General features: G+C 29.5%; 2 long non-coding RNA genes across 2 annotated transcripts in view; one reads left to right on the forward strand and one right to left on the reverse strand.

Annotated features, from left to right (window-relative positions):
• The first annotated feature begins 218 nt into the window (after positions 1-218).
• LOC126772647 (uncharacterized) overlaps positions 219-17879 on the forward strand; it is a 78871-nt gene continuing 61210 nt past the window's right edge. The window contains exons 1-2 of the long non-coding RNA XR_007669675.1: positions 219-461; positions 10960-10992. This is a non-coding gene — a long non-coding RNA (uncharacterized LOC126772647). The remainder of the gene's footprint in view (positions 462-10959; positions 10993-17879) is intronic.
• On the reverse strand, positions 7218-15631 carry LOC126772648 (uncharacterized). Its single transcript, XR_007669676.1, has 3 exons — positions 15582-15631; positions 14564-14747; positions 7218-8167 (listed from the first exon to the last, which is right to left on the reverse strand). It is a non-coding gene; the product is annotated as an uncharacterized LOC126772648 (long non-coding RNA).

Below are 17879 nucleotides of genomic sequence, written 5' to 3' on the forward strand. Positions count from 1 at the left end.
CAAAAAAATATCTTTAAAGACGTATTAGTAGAGTCTGATACGCTCTGCTAGTCGAGTCAGCGCAGTTTAAATCTACTTATGCTACATATCGCCATTAAAATCTGACTATAAAACCTATTATGACTCTTTTTATCGGTAATGCTTCAATAAAAGGCGCAAGTGTAACCGAGCCGTATAAATCGGCAAACTAAACAATAGCCAGGGCAGTTTCGCTCCACATTTCTACGCGGCATGTTTTTTATTTAGTGAAACAAAATTTACGTTTTATCACAGTTATTAGAACACCACGCGTTGGACAGCACGTCTTTGTTTTAATTATATCTGTAAGAGTGCAAGTGTGAAACTGAAATTGTTTCTGAACCAAAGTATTTGTCTTATGTGTTTCGACCCGAATACTGTCCAGACGTGTTTAACAGAAAACATGTGTGAAAAACACGCGTAATCTTCCCGCCTTGTATTTGGTGAGTGTCCTAATCTACTGATGTACGATGTGCTCTCGTATCCACATACGATACACCCAATGCCATCTACCTAACCAATAGACAACTTAAGGGCTTCGGCAATGGAACAACCGTTGTACATGGGTCCTGACAACACATAAAAATGGCTACTACACGCACAATTTGAAACGTGTTCTATATCAGTGTGCGTAAATATTTCCACGCATACAAACGTGATATAAAGTCGTAAAAACAGCGATTGAAAAGCTTCAGCCGTTCGCCGCACGGTGGCGTTGTTTCGAAGGTTCGTATCTACATTCACTCCTATACTGAGAGCGTGGCGCCACTGTACGACTTAATAATATTTAATCTTAACGCAATATATCAGTAAAATAGAAGAAGGAAGCTTGTTATATTTTAAGTATCATTGGAAAGCAATTATTATCACAGGCGTAATACAATGTTATAATATATTTTTAGAACTGTATTTAAATTATTATTATTATACTGAAATTCTGTCTAACAAGATTTTTTATCAAATCAAATAGAATGTCGAATTCATTACAATTCTATTTTTATAGTGATTTATTAAATAAATTCATAAAAAATAGATATATGGCAGTTCCATCATCTTTAAATTCAAAAATTAGTAAGATAAGTTAACTTGTTATAAAATAAAATAACTTGTTCCTTCAATAATTAGAACAATAATTCATGCAAACAATATTATGAAACATTTCTCATTAATGACCTTCGATCATATTCTAATAAGAATAAAAACTACTACAATTGCTTAAGCTCACAAATATCGTGTTCATATAAACAAGTATACCTATACACACCTCCCTACCTATATTTCATATCTGTAGGTACGCACTTGAGACTTTTTCATTATTTTAAAATGATCGTACTTGGTAAATTTAGTCAAAGTTCAAGTTTTACTTTGGGGCGGTAAAGGAATGCCCCTTTCCCCTCTACCTCCTCTCATCTAACTTCAGCCATTACTGGGGTCTTCCGTTCGTTCCAATTTCAAATTTGAAGCTGATGTCACAATATATGGCACCGCAGCTTTGGAACGCGGAATTGAGCGGGACTATAAAGTGGATGAGGCAAAGACGCCGCTATATGCAGCCTATTTTGCGATATCAATACTTTTTTATGTTACCTAATACCAAAACTATTCTTCTTTTACTATCTTATTGTATTATATCTGTTTTTATATTTAATATATTTTATAGGCTTAAGAAATAACCTTTTTAAGTACAATAATATAATTCTAATTACAATTATATTTATTATTTCTTCAGAGCATCTCTGCCCATTCGATATAATTTAGTAGAAATGTACAAGATAGTTTGGTAGGTACTAACCGACGACATACGTCGGTTAGTACCTACCAGTAGGTATATGAGCCAAACTTCAGTTTATAATGATTTAAAATGTATATTATACATATAATTTTCTAAATTATTTTTCAGCTTAGTGAATTTACAAATTACGATTTTTTATATGTTCTACTCTAAATTTATTTTTATTGGACATTGGACAAAAACAAAATGACGAGAAAACTATAGCCATAAATAAAGATAGATTAAAATCATAATATATAAACAAATAAAGAGAAGGAATCATTTGAATAAACTTTATAATGAAAATAAAAAACAAATTCAATCATTTAATATAATATAAATAAAACAAAACAACGGCTACACATTTTAAATTTCCAATTAACAGACAAGGCAATAAAAACATGCCCACATAATGCTACGTTTAACAAAAGCATGCGCTTCGCTACATTTGGGCAGCTTAAAAATAATTCCTTAAAGTTGCAGGGCACGTACGTTCGTTATTCCAGTCGGGCCAATTCTACCGTCTCGACTACACCCGATGCTGATATCTGAAATCATTCCATTCTAACACAAAGAGAAATAAAACTACGTTTTTCGGAAAAGAATATATTTTCTCATATGGTCGAATATGTGGGTATTTGATTTTTCAATATAGAATATACTATATACATGTCTTGAAATTTATTGTATTTATATAATCATTTAGGTAATCAGTCATTTGATGTATCTAAGCTACAATTATACCAATAATAGGTATTGGTACTTTGTATTTGTTTGGAATTTCCTTAACTTAAAAAACTAGTAAAATGAGAGGTTCGGAATTGAGATTCAATTACTTTTTAAATGGCTAATTCATACTTACCACTACACTGCGTCAGGGAATTTTAGTATAATTGGTTTTTCAAGCCTATGTATGAACTTGAACTATTATCAACTGACCTCTATTATATTGGCCAAGGTGCTTTGTTAATTAACAAAGCGTCGATCAATAATTATCTACAACGTAATATAATGTTGCGTATATCTTAAAATAAATTTTCGATTTTCTCTCATGATATAGGTACATTTATAAGAGGTACCAACCACACATTGCGTATAACACGTGGGTGGTAACATAGAACATTTCTCTGTTGACACTTTGACGTTGTCAACAAGATCCACCTTATTTATATCAAAACATAAAACTCTTCGCTATAATCATTTTAGTCTTTTATTTCTGCATATTTAACTTGACTTGTACGCTTGAGTCTATAAACATACAAAATAATTTGCTTAAGAAATCTGTTTTATTATGTGCGAGAGTATTAAATTAAGAGTATAATACAATTATTCTAATTAATGATAGACAGATAACTGTTTCGAAATATAAATATATTTCTATAAGGTATTGTAATTTACATTTTAACGATATTCATCTGCCAGAAAAAATCAAAGAAAAAATATAAACTATAAATAAAAGTTAGGTATATCTATATTTAGGTATATAAGTACATTTTACAATTCAGTTTATTTTTAGTAAAATAGGCAAATTTACTTTAAATATATATTTGAAAAGATTTTATTAATAAATAATAATAATCATCATTAATAATTGACTTACGTCGAAATACGGGAGGTACCACCCACTCATCAGATATTCTACCGCAAAACAGCAATACTTGATATTGTTGTGTTCCGGTTTGAAGGGTGAGTGAGCCAGTGTAATTACAGGCACAAGGGACATAAAATCTTAGTTCCCAAGGTTGGTGGCGCATTGGATATGTAAGCGATGGTTGACATTTCTTACAATGCCAATGTCTAAGGGCGTTGGTGACCACTTACCATCAGGTGGCCCATATGCTCGTCCGCCTTCCTATTCTATAAAAAAAAAAAAAAAAAAGAAATATATTTTTTATACAGTTAAAATTAAACGAAGAACTTGTGATAAACTTAAAACAGCGGGGGCAAGGCTGGTATAATCTAAACGGTAGGTAAAAAAGGTATTGATTTTATTGTGTTTTATTTGTGTTCGCATTGATGCATTTTCTGTTTTACTTACTGGTCTTTGAATAATAATATCGTCATTTCATTGCCAGTAGCTACTCAGTAATCCCTTGTGAGAAAAGGGCAATCAATTGTTGTGTATGAAGCCAACTTAAATTACTAGTAGGTACGTCTAATTTTGTGTGCATTTAACTTTTAACTTTAAATACGAAGTGTTTAGCTCAATAATAATTTTCTTAACGTGTTTTATTTTTAATACACTTTAATATGCCTCATTAAAAATCGCATTGTCCATTGATATCCAATAAAAAAATATATTTATAAAAATAAGCTTAGATAGGTATTAATAATGCAATGGCTAATAGATAAAACACAAAGAAATACTGGTGGTAGGGCTTTGTGCAAGCTCGTCTGGGTAGGTACCACCCACTCATCAGATATTCTACCGCAAAACAGCAATACTTGATATTGTTGTGTTCCGGTTTGAAGGGTGAGTGAGCCAGTGTAATTACAGGCACAAGGGACATAAAATCTTAGTTCCCAAGGTTGGTGGCGCATTGGCTATAAGCGATGGTTGACATTTCTTACAATGCCAATGTCTAAGGGCGTTTGGTGACCACTTACCATCAGGTGGCCCATATGCTCGTCCTCCACCTTCCTATTCTATAAAAAATATATATATATATATATTAAAAAATATATTGAAAATATTAATTATTTACTAAAACTACTATTGAATTATTACTACTTGTTAGACCATGACAAGTCACTCCCAATGTATATAGGATAGATCATTGATCTTTATTAAGTATTATTTTTAAGTAACAATATACTTTCTTGTTACCGTTCTCGTTGAAAATTTATCGTTAACATATCGATGTATTGTTTTCTTAAACTTTTAAGTTGATAAAATATTAACAATTTAATTGATTTGTTGTATAACTAATTACTATAATAAGAAAATTCATGACAATATATTTAAGATACTTAAAACTTAACTTATTATCTATGGGGTAGTCAAGTAGAGTATAAATGAAGTATATAGAGCTGCTGCCAAATTAATAATATTAAGTGGTATTGTTGAGCAGTACCAATAAACTTTTCATTCAATAAAGTTATGGTTGACAAAGTAAGATCTCTATCCAAAAATATTAACATAAAAAACTGAGTTAATTTACTTAGTAACATTCGACAAATAAAAATAATAATATAATTTCTGAAATATATATTAATCACGACATATATATATATATATATATATATAAATGTAATGATAAACAATTGCAAAAAATCTTATGTTACATTTTTTTATTTATGCTTCATAAGCTGTATATATACGTACCACATATATACTACTGAAATCGAAATATAAAGTATATTTCAGTACATACTACCTTTAAAAAACAATAGCGTTGTAACCATTAAAACAAAACCACAACCAATTGTTATTAATACTTATAAAATGATACCAACCATTCTTCACTAAATATTTTACCAAGCGAGTGACCACGCATACTCATAGCATTATTCATTCCCCGTTATAACCCATCAACGGACTGACAGCCTTACCATAAATCTCAGCATATACTTAACGATGAAGATTTTGTTTCGTCGAATAAGTATAATATCACAATGCTTTTATATTATAGAAGCTTTTACTCTGATAAATCTGGAAGGATTTTTTTTTGTTAAATTTATGAAGCAACAGAATATATAAAATACAGAATTAATAATATACTTTTGTTTAAAAAAACGGTATCAAAGTCATTATTTTTAAGGATGTATCTACTGTATTTTTATTAAAAAGTTATATTTAATGATATTTATATAATATATGTAAATTGTTAAGAGCTTTAGAAAAAAAGAAATAAATAATTTACGTTATATATTAATAAATAATTATCTTCAAAATACATTCAGCTGTCCAATAAGTAAACAAATTTTAAGCAGATGCTTCCAATTATGGCTGAATATGTTATTAAAGAAAAAAAATAGCTAAACAATTATCATCATTATCATAATAAACATTAATCCAAGAATTTTATATGACGTTTTATGATGTTTTTATGTATACTTACTTTGCAATTTAAATTAAACACCAATTATATTGTACCTTAGGCATATAGCAGGTAAATGCGATTATGTAACTGTAATTCTGTATATAGATTTTTACTAACTAAAGCTTTTAGGCTTGAAAATGTGAATATGCGCTTTTATTTTTACAATATAAAATAAAACAAAAATTACAATTAGTATAGGTAGCTTATAAATATATATTTAAAAAAAAAAACAAAATATATAAATTTTCTTATAATAGGTATTATGTATCTGGCGACTTGTATGTATATAATATTCAGCTTAGAATCAGTAACAATATCCTTCGGAATTGTATATTTGCGAAATTTTTCGAGTCGGCCCGGAAGGCTCATGCAAAATGTATTTGCGCGACTCGCTTTCGTGAAATTTATATTAGACAGGGAATAGTTTGTGTCCCTCCGTTGACAAACTTCATATTTTTCGTAAATATATTCGAGAGAATTATGTCTCGTCTAAAACGAATGGATAAATAACACGCAAACAAAAACGAAAATTTTGTTTATTTGTTATTTTGTGTACAATGTATGTTTATATCATAATAAATGTCTGTTTCGTGTGACTAAATCTAAAATACCAAATAAAAGATATGAGTTGATAATACTAAAGTTATATAACAATGAAACTTATTAATAAAATATTTATTTAACATATACAACTTAATCCTACTAAGTAAGTAAGTAAGGATTAAGTTGTATATGTTTTGTTGATTAACATACAATTTACTACCATAAGTAAGTAGGTATAATGTTATCCCATCACATCTTGCTATATATAAATATATATTCAAGCGGCTAACAAAGTGTACACTCATTATTTAGGTAAGCATTAATGTCTTGCAGTTATTGTCGATAGTTACAATGTTTATTAAAAAAAACAACAATACGTGACAAAATAATAATGAAAAGTCCATGAATCAAAACCAAATAACAACAACATTAAAATTCTTAAGAAGCACCAATGATAAAGTAATAACTAAATTTGATAAATACAAAAGATATATATATTAATTAATTCATATAAATAAATTATAGACAGAGCAAATATTATTTAGCTTTTCATAATTATATTTTGACTACTTTTTCGCAAAATCAGAATTTTGCAATATCAGCAATTGTCGTTCAGGCACTATAGTTGTTATACAACAAAAATGTTGAGTAAAAAAAAACTGATATTTTAAGGTTACATTCTTTAAAACAATATAAAAACATATGTCTTATATGTTTTTATTTTAATAATGGATTCGCCAACTCGTTGATTCCTTTATTATATCTTTAATTTGAATTTATTTTATTGAACGTACCTTAAATAACGTCGATTAACGTTTATCGGTAATAAAACTAATAACAAATTAAAATGTATATATTTTTTTATTTCAATAACATTTGAGTATAAAGGTTTTTAATAAAAAAATGGGACAATTTTTTTTAAAATGTTACCTGATTGCGTGTGTCGCAGGCATAGCGTTTTTATAAATAAGGATCGTAGTTCAAAACATGTAGTTTTTGTTAAAAGTGAAAGTTGAAATCCGTCGAGGACTAGAATTACGTAATATAAGTAAAGTTTAAGGTATTTATATTGTTGAGCGCTAAGGGCAGTGTTCACTGTCTTCTGCCGTCTATATGACTTACTTTACCTTCAATATAATGAACAATATAAAATTATTTAAGCAATGAATCAGAAATAATTTTACTCTATTTATAAAAAATATTTTTAACATCTTAGTAATAGAACATTTTATTCCGCAGTCTTATTATAAACACGCAGTTGTAATTTGACTTAAGAGGTAAAAGTTAGATGAACAAACCTTATTTCACCTTTTTGTTTTATCTCCGACTAGCAAAATAGCTAAAACATACGAGCAACGAGAAAAGTTGTAAGTATACTGCCTTTAGTACATCCACGATTATTGCCGCCCTCTAGATAAAGAGACTCGTTATATCCTGTAGCTTGAAGGTGAATGCAAATGCTTGAAACTTAAGTTATTTAGATAAAAAAGTCTTTATTCCGTTCATTTGGCTGAATACTTGTCTGCAAAGATCTAAATAAAATACACAAAAAAATAATAATTTAAAAGTATTTTTTATAAATCAATAACCTTTTGGCGTCTTATTGTCTGTACCATTATGATAATTTAGCTATTAATCTACATAGAAAAATCTCAGTTGAATCAATCAGAAATAAATCGACCAGTTGAATGCAAGTCACGAACGAACCAATATATATATGTAAATTGGAAAAACTCGCAAATACTATACTGGAACAGGAAATCACAATTTTCGTTCTTCATCCAACGGAACCCTGGAAGGAAAGAAATTGATTTCATTAACATGTTTGCGCTCTCCGCATGTTATCCAACGTTTTCCTTAAGTTGTTTATCTCAGACAAGTTCAATAATGCCACACTGGCACTCGTAGATAACGATTGAAACGTTTTCCTATTATTATGGCAATTGAATGTTATAATTTTTCTGTGTCGATTAATGAACAAAAATATTAATCAAAATATGATAAAAACATACATATGTAGGTATTATATTACATATTTTCTGTAATAGATTGTGCACTATGTTACAAAAACAAACTTTTCGTTAGTTTATAACAAGAGACAATTGTCTAACTTTTTCACTATTAAATAATCATTATTACATTTAAATAGGTACAGTATATATTACAATATATATTTATATAATTTACTATAGTACTGTTTTCAATTCTATTTACCTTTGCACCTAAATATAAAAGGTCTGAGATATTTGCAATGATTAAAGTAGAAATGTATTGAAGCATTCCCAATTCCCATGCTAATTTAACAACATTTACTTCTTCAAATTATAATATTTTGATCTTTGAAACTAATTGGGGATAATTAAGAGAATTTTACCCTTTTGTTGAATGTATTTTGTTTAAGGAGTACTACTGTTATGAATACTAAATTTATTAGGACTAAAGTAGACCTGTATTTTACATATTTATATGTTAATGTATTATAAAGTTTTAAATGACCTGTGGATTAATCTTTAATATCTCAATTATATTATTATTTGTAATACAAAGTGAAATGAACAAATTTTAAACAGGCCTATTTTAGAAGTAAAAAATTATATATTATGCTAATTGCGTTCTAAAGAAACAAAAAATCTTAATTAATTTGAAAATAATTTGTCAGAGTGACCTCGTTTCGTAGTCGGGAATTCAAGGTTTCATTTTGAGAACGTCTATTGTTTCGTCTATGTGATAGAGCCCCCTATCTAAACGAGGGGGTAGACATAAGATATTGATATTATATATTAAGAATTTATTTAAATACAAGTAACTAACGAAACGCGCGACTGACTACAAATACATGACAGAAGTGTAACTTCTTTGGCGATTTAAGAAAATTGTGAGATAAATATCTATAAATAAATATCGTTTCTAATACTAAACAAAACATAAAGAAACGCCACACTCACATCTGACTTAAAAATTAACTCATATCGTGCCAATTACATAACACATTTAAATTTAGTTTTTTTTTTTTTAATTTAAATAAAGAAAAAACACGATTTGCGTGAAAAAAGTGGGACGTACGATAAGATGTATTAGCACAATACGGGCGGATAGATCGTTTGGCTCGGTACTGATTCTATTTGTAATATTTGTTTATATTACATCATTTAGCGAATGTAATGAGTGAATCCTTACATTTATCTGTGCGAAAACGTTTCCTATGGGTATAGCCAATATTATATAACTGAGTCAATCTTTATAGGATCGAATAGGACTATTTTTTTTTTAATTATTATTTGTTGGTTGATAAATAAGAAGTCTGTAACAAAAATATAACATGCTAAGTCTACAATAAATATCTTTGTGACATTGTATATATATAAACACATATGTAATAAGAATAAGATATCGACGTTGTGTCCTATTTCATTTTATCTTATAAATACAATTTATTTATTTTTTATAAAATAGGAAGACGGACGAGCATATGGGCCACCTGATGGTAACTGGTCACCAAACGCCCTTAGACATTGGCATTGTAAGAAATGTCAACCATCGCTTACATAGCCAATGCGCCACCAACCTTGGGAACTAAGATTTTATGTCCCTTGAGCCTGTAATTACACTGGCTCACTCACCTTTCAAACCGGAACACAACAATAATAAGTACTGCTGTTTTGCGGTAGAATATCTGATGAGTGGGTGGTACCTACCCAGACGAGCTTGCACAAAGCTCTACCACCAGTAAATTTGAATTTGTCGCAAGTCTACACACAACTTCTAAGGGTAAACCTACGTACAATTATAAGGGTATATACAAGAAGATAATTATCCCCCGCGGCCCGCAACCCCACGCCTCTGACCCTTGTTCGGAGCTTAATCCGTTTAAACTTTTATTTACTTTGTTCATTTGAATTGATGCGATTAGTACCTACCTCACTGGGTTTTATATGTATAAAAAAAATATTTAAAAAAAAAGTATTGTTTGATACCTACATACTTATACGATTTTTTGAGATTTAAGCAATCAATGTTAATTTTACAAAATAGGTTATTAAGTTACACTAATGTCGAATATAAAATACTTATTAAATAAAAAGTAATACAAAATGTAAATTTCATTAATTAATTTAATTGTATATGTATTTTTATTATAATTCACACCGTATTCATTGTACTTTGTAATTACAAAATACTGCATTGTTCGTACGCCGCAATAGACATCATCAATTCGAAAATATCCATCTAAAAAAACGAATGAATGGATAATGAGATACTTTGATACGTTATCAGGTCAATTTACAATTTTTATAAACGTAATGAAGTGAAAGGAATTTTATGTTTCCTCTATATTATGCAGTTGCAGTAGCCGACGGCCATGTTGCTGACCCGTCTTTGAGTACGCGCGAATATATCCATCCCTGTCAAACGTATGCAAAATTGTATACCTCTCTTTATCTCTCCTAGCAAAGAGCCCCTGCACCCAATTAGAGTAATACGCATGCGTATCGTGTCAATGTCAAATCAATCCTCGTAGGCTGATGCAACGGGCTTATAATATAAAATTGTAATATGATACTTTATACTATGTTTTTGTTTCAGGATGCTTGGCCTAGACAGTCAATGGAATAAAAGGTGCGTAAACGTAAAGTTAATTACTATAATAAAGTATTTAATGAACACGTAGTTTTTATTTATTAGAATTGCATATCTACGCTACTTGCGATTAAAATATTATTTCTCTACCATTCTTAAAGTAGCATAATTATGATATTGTAGGTAACTATCGATGTATTTATAGCAGATAATTATGGTTTAAAAACGAATAGGAGGTTGTTAACCCCAATTATTTTCATTATTATAAACGAAAGATATAAGGTTTGAGAATTTGTGGTATAGGGACGAGTTGTTAAATATTTAGTCATAGATCGGGAGCCAACATATTTTTACGAGTGGCAAGATCAGCTCATTACTATCTTATTACGTACGGTGTTGGTTTGGGCCTCGATGAGCCGAAACACATCCAATTTCCCAACTTCCCATTTATTGATATTGACTCTGAGAGGACGCTCCGTAAATGATCTCCGGACGCAGACTCAGCTGGATGTGACTAAATTAAAATATATATATAAATTTTAATATCGTTAACGGAAACAATTATTTCGTCTTTTCTAATAATTACTATCTATCCAATTATTATTATCATTAAAAATCTTTAATCGTGTGATCGATTCATTTGAAACTTTCATTTCATATTGTTTAAGTTATAGGTATTTTTAAATTAAACATTGATGCGAATTAATCAATGAGTTAAGGTAACTTTATATTCTTAGTAATATATTAAGTATCTTTTTATTTTCATATATTTACATATTTAAATCGCAATAACACATTGTTAAAGATTTATAGTCTAATGACTGTAGTATTTTAGTCATTTGTGTACGTTTGTTTTATACTTTATAAAAGTAGTGTTTTATCATTTATTAGGTGCTTATTTCAAAATCAGAAGAAAAAAATAGTTCTCAGTTTTATTTGACATTGAATAAATTTAATACTTCTACATTGAATAAATGAATTTGAATTTGAAAAAAAAATGTATATATGAAAAGATGTTTTTGTTTTTATTTTTTAAATTTTAAATTTTAGATGTCAATGTTCTATTTTGATCGAATTGGTAAACTTGGGCAAAATTAATACACTTATCGGTTTGAAAATATTTTTCTTATATACCTATATAAGAGATGTACATAATATGAAGACATATCCAGTGTCAATATTTCATCTGTTTCGATATTTCGCGGTATCACTTATTATCATCAAACCTAACGCCAGATAAGCTCGAGACGAGACGTGACTTGCGAAAAATAGTCATTTTAGCTCCCGCATTCGGATTTGTACCCACATCGCGTAAGAACGGATCAGTGCATATACGACGCCTCAGTAATGAACTTGGCGCATGTACTTAGTATATACGCATATATAGCCAAGTGAACGTGCCCTATTGCGATATATGTATGCTTATCAATATTTATATATTTCCAAAAACCGTATGCTATTTAATAAAATTGAAGCTTTAAAATGATTTATTAATAAGCTATATTACATATACACCAATATTTTTTGTAAAGTCAGAAACTACCTGTAGTTTACGAATTAAATAAAATATTAATTATTGTTATTGAATTAGTATAAAATAGTATAATTATTAATTATTGAATTAGTATAAAATAGTAAGTACCTACGAGTATATACTAAGTATACAATATCTTCATTTTAAACACTTTTAATTGATACGGTAATTATAGTAACGGTTAATAAATGGAGTAATTGAGCAGAACAATTATGTTTTGTATAGCTTTAAATACTTCGATGATAGATATGCTAATAGGTATGGCCTAAGGTTGCGTAACATCATATAGAACGCCTTAAATTACTTCATAAACGAGTCTTTATATTTTGTTACATTAATCATAATAATTACTAACAAAATAACTTTACGAAAATGATTATTTTTTGTAAAACGATGAAATAAAAAATACGTGAAGGCTTGCTGATATTTCTAATATGGTAATGTGATCGGATATTCGACCCCAAACAAACTCAATATTGGCCTCTCAGATTCGTCGGGACAAAACGAAATAAACAATTCACTGTTATAAGATCTTGGTATTTTCGAAGTATATTTTATAAAAAATGCTATCTTTATAATTCAAAAAATAAGTTATGTTAGTATATAACAAAACTAATACATACGTATTGAAATCCTAAATTATGGTATTGATAGGAGGTAATGTGGGGGCAATGACAATGGTAAATTCAATGGGTTGTTTTAGATACACGCTTACAGGTTTACTGTATAAATAGGTATTAATTGTTGCTAGATAATATAGGAAGTAAAGCGGGTTCGAACTTTATATGACTACCTCTTATCAACAGGAAGACGTTCACCGAACCTAAAGTTTAAATTAGTTTGATCAAACAATTTATGTCCTCGTTCCAGATAGGGCATTCCTTATTATTATTATATATATATATATAGGTTATTGACTTTAAGTTCTTCAACTTATGTATATAATATAAATATTTATGTGTTGTATATCAAAAGGAAGAGGAGGCCTTAGCCCAGCAGTGGGACATTCACAGGCTGTTACTGTATACCAAAAGAAAACAGAATTGTAAAATACGAGCCTCTCCATTCAACCTTAAAATAGAAATCGGGTAGGTATTACTTAGTAGGTATGACTTATATACAAAAAACGAATACTTTTTTTATTTTTTTATATAGAATAGGAAGGCGGACGAGCATATGTGTCACCTGATGGTAAGTGGTAATGTTAACCATCGCTTACATCACCAATGCGCCACCAACCTTGGGAACTAAGATGTTATGTCCCTTGTGCCTGTAATTACACTGACTCACTCACCCTTCAAACCGGAACACAACAATACCAAGTACTGCTATTTTGCGGTAGAACATCTGATGAGTGGGTGGTACGAACCCAGAAATACTTATACTTATTTATACTTTACACAATACACATATAAAATAAAATAAAATATTATTATTGTTATAAACTTATATTTGTAACATTGTATAAGCCCTTATTTATATAAAAATAACACTCATTATATTTCATTAATTATATACCTCATAGTCTTTAAATATTGTTTTGATTTGAATTAATGGTTATTTGTGTTTTTAAGAATGTTTTTACCCATTGTTAGTACTTAATACCTACTTATAGACAATTAGGTAGCATATTAGGTATGTTTATATCCAAGCGATTTGCAGTCATGAAAATCCAAAAACATCACTAATTGCAATGTACTTAACCTTATTCAGCCATGTACACAGGTACTGAATTAATTTAAAGGCAAGCTGATTTCATTTGGAATTAGACCTGTCTTCGAAATTGGAATAAATGAAGCCAATCAGAGATAAATAACCGTCGGTCCACGAGCCGCTGGCGTGGGCCGTTTCATTTACATGTCAATGTCGAGGGGGGAGGACAAGGGGTACATGCGGGTACCGCAATGGCTGCTCACCTGACTTTAAGCACGTGATACAGTGAGGAACTATTTCTATTGCGTGTTTATTTCCTTCATTGACCCATTTGCATTTTTTTCTATAATTAATGTCGCTGAGATAACAAGATAAGGCTAATGATGAAACTTACGTAATCGTGTTGGAAACACTTTTACTTACTTATGTATCTTCTACAGTCATTCAACTTTATATTATAGAGTTGTATGAATGTTTTCTGAGACAATCTTGTAAACAAATTTTCTGGCAGTCGCGTCTAGAGTCCATAATGATTTATGTTTACGCAAATCAAAGTTTCAATGCTAATGTAACGTCAAACACCATTTCTTCTTTATCAAATTAATTGCTGAAAAATAAAAAAAATAAAATTAATAACCTATTATTACTACAATCATTTAGACTTAAATAAATAATTATATTGCAAATATATATTATTTTTATTCATGTCTAATTGTGTAATATATAAATATATTACAACCGACTAAAATATAATGAAATGATATTTTAGTCATCGGTGATTACGTATTTTTTTCTGTATTTTAAGATGTGTAAGGTTGTATTTAAATCATATAGATAATAATCATACAAATTGAAAGTTGCTCAACTCCTTTACTTTAAAATTAATGAAAATGCGTTAGTACGCTCACTTTTTTCTTTAAAGCCTTCTCTCTCTGATTAACGAAACTAAAATATATCAACTTTAAGCAAAATTATTCGTCTTCGAAACTATTAAAGTCAATCCAGTTACTCCGTACTTAAAGTAAATTACAAATTGCAAAAATCTAGGGAACTTCTGTGGGCGTGAAAGTAGTTTTTTTATAACAAAATAAATAAAAGTAATGTAAAAGTACAGAACACAATACACATCTTTGCACAAAATTAGTGTACGTATTATTATTATTATTAAAATTCAACTATGTCTGTCTTTTTTTCCTTTTTCTCGAATAAGCTACTTAACCGATTGTAATGGAATTTAACATAAAAGTAACCTCGAATCTGAAAAATACGGGCTTGTAAGAAAAAAATAAATTGGACGCCGATGGGATTACGGGGAAGGCCTAGTTACCAATATTTGTAAATATCAGAAAAATAAAAAAAAAGTTATCTACTTAAATTACCTATACCTTTTTGAGTCTTCTATCAAAAGCTATTTCTTTCAATAATAATGAAACATACTTACATCACTATGTATACTGAAACTGTAAAACAAAAGAAAACACCGTGTGATCTGTTGATAAGAAAAAAGCAATATTAAAACTTTCATTAATTAAAAAGATACTGACGTTTAAAAATATGTATATTAGTAATGTATAGGTTTATAAAAATGTTAATAAATATTGACCTATATTTGTTCACCTTTTAGGGTTTTACTTAATGTCACTATTTTATGAAAATAAAGAAATAATTTGCGTTATGTAATCATTATTATATATTTTTGTAAAAATTGCAACTCAATTGTAGACTGAGTCGAGATTTTGTTTTTATTTTTTAGAACGTTAGGTAACTATTGTAAATTATATTTTTTATGCAGGCAAAAATTACAATAAATTATTTCAGTGATATCGTGCAAAACTATTTTGAAATTTACGAAAATACAAATTATAAACATATTTATTATTTAAAAAAGGTATAGATTATATTCTAGGTTCAATTCTAATATTTAAAAATTCTGTATAAGCATGAGAAGTGAAACTGGCATTCGGTAGCGACCATTGGTCGCGTACGTGACCTTCCCTCGTGTCAGCAATTCGTTCCTAAAACCATTTTCGTCGATTCTGCTTAATATAATCAGATATGGGTATCTTTAAACTCCAAGAAAGTTATACCTACGCATTGAAGTAAAACAAAATCAGCAATACAAGCATTAAACTTGATATTATAAAAATAAATTTTGTAATCACCTTATTTGTAATTTAAAACAATAATCTTTTGAAATCGTTGCTTGTAATTAATTAAAAAAAACATTTAAATACAAATTTATTAACTCTGTACAGTTACATGAAATCGACTGTAATCGCTTTAAGTTGATATTTTAATTAAATCGTGCAATAAAACATTTTTTACAACTTATACTATAGGTACAGAGTAATAAATACAAGCAAATGTAAAAAACGGTGTCATGTCGAAAGCTTATTTTATGTCCTGCCTCTACCTTTCGAGATATTGGTTAGATATTGTTCAAACGAACGCAGTTTGACTTGTTTATCCTAAAAATAGTCGGTATACGTCACATGAAGTTCGATACAGACATGCCTATCGCAGGTGGGCGAGGGTGGATACAAATATAGGTGGGGGCAATATGGGCGCATGTTTTATATTATTGAAGCCCCGGCCCGGCTGTTTACCTTGTTTACAGAAATGCGAGCAAAACTCGTGCACGGGATAGCCAGTGTTACCTTAAATGTATTCGAACATACCGAGTTCAGAATTTAGTTTTGTATTTTAAACGGTATATGTATTTCGTTTGGAATATTTTGTCGTCTCGTTCATCTGACGTAATCCTCGATTTATAGGTTTAAAAAGGCGATCCAATCATGTATTTTTATACAGCAACATACTGTATCGGAATATCGCCTCGTTCCAATATGATGTTAAACATTTGCGTTCCTTCAGACCGTCGTTCCCGAACTATATAATATTGAATAAAAACAAGAACATGTTTGGACGCAACTCGCATCCCTGATTATATTTGAACAAATATTCCTTGTATCTCGTGTACACAGTATAATAAGTCTCTTGGGCCGTCAAATGGAGCCTAAAGGAAAACCATCGTGTCTCATTCTTACGTTTTACGTGATCCTTGCTAAGATGTAGGTAGAAATAGAATGTACGAAGGAAAATCTTTTGAGCTACGGTAAGGCACTAAGGTGGGTACCGATTCCCAGATGGCTTGGTTATTTTCTTATATTGTCGTCGTAGTCGTTGCATGTGACTAGGTAATAGAAAGTCAATGGCCAAATAGAAATATAACAGGAATTGAAGGTTGCCTCGGGAATAATATTAAGTATATGAAAGTGACATTTGACTTATTTCACATTGTTTATAAGAAATATAAAGTGTTTTAAAAAAAAAGTGAATTAATAATTAATATAGGTAAAAAATATATATTAAATTAACTTCGATTAATACCACATTTTATTACCAATTATTTGCAAATGTTTTCAACGAAATTTATTAATTTAAGTTTTACCAAAATCTGATGCCGTGACAGTACAGTTTCGCGGAGAAATTTTGTTCGGGTTTCGCCAATATCGACCATGTTTATGAAAATCGGGCCTTGTACTGCCATACTGAAGGTCCATAATCTTTTATTAATATATATATAAACATAATTTATATTATCATTGAAGGAAATACAACTTTCTGATGAAAGAAATACGGTTCTCTATAGAATGTGTGATGGTGTAAAATTGAGATCAGCGTGCCCGCCGCCTGTTGAGATGAGACGGCCAAATATTTTGGTCTTTATTTATGTCCA

The sequence above is a fragment of the Nymphalis io genome, chromosome 13, assembly GCF_905147045.1.
Source record: "Nymphalis io chromosome 13, ilAglIoxx1.1, whole genome shotgun sequence".
Taxonomy (NCBI): domain Eukaryota; kingdom Metazoa; phylum Arthropoda; class Insecta; order Lepidoptera; family Nymphalidae; genus Nymphalis; species Nymphalis io.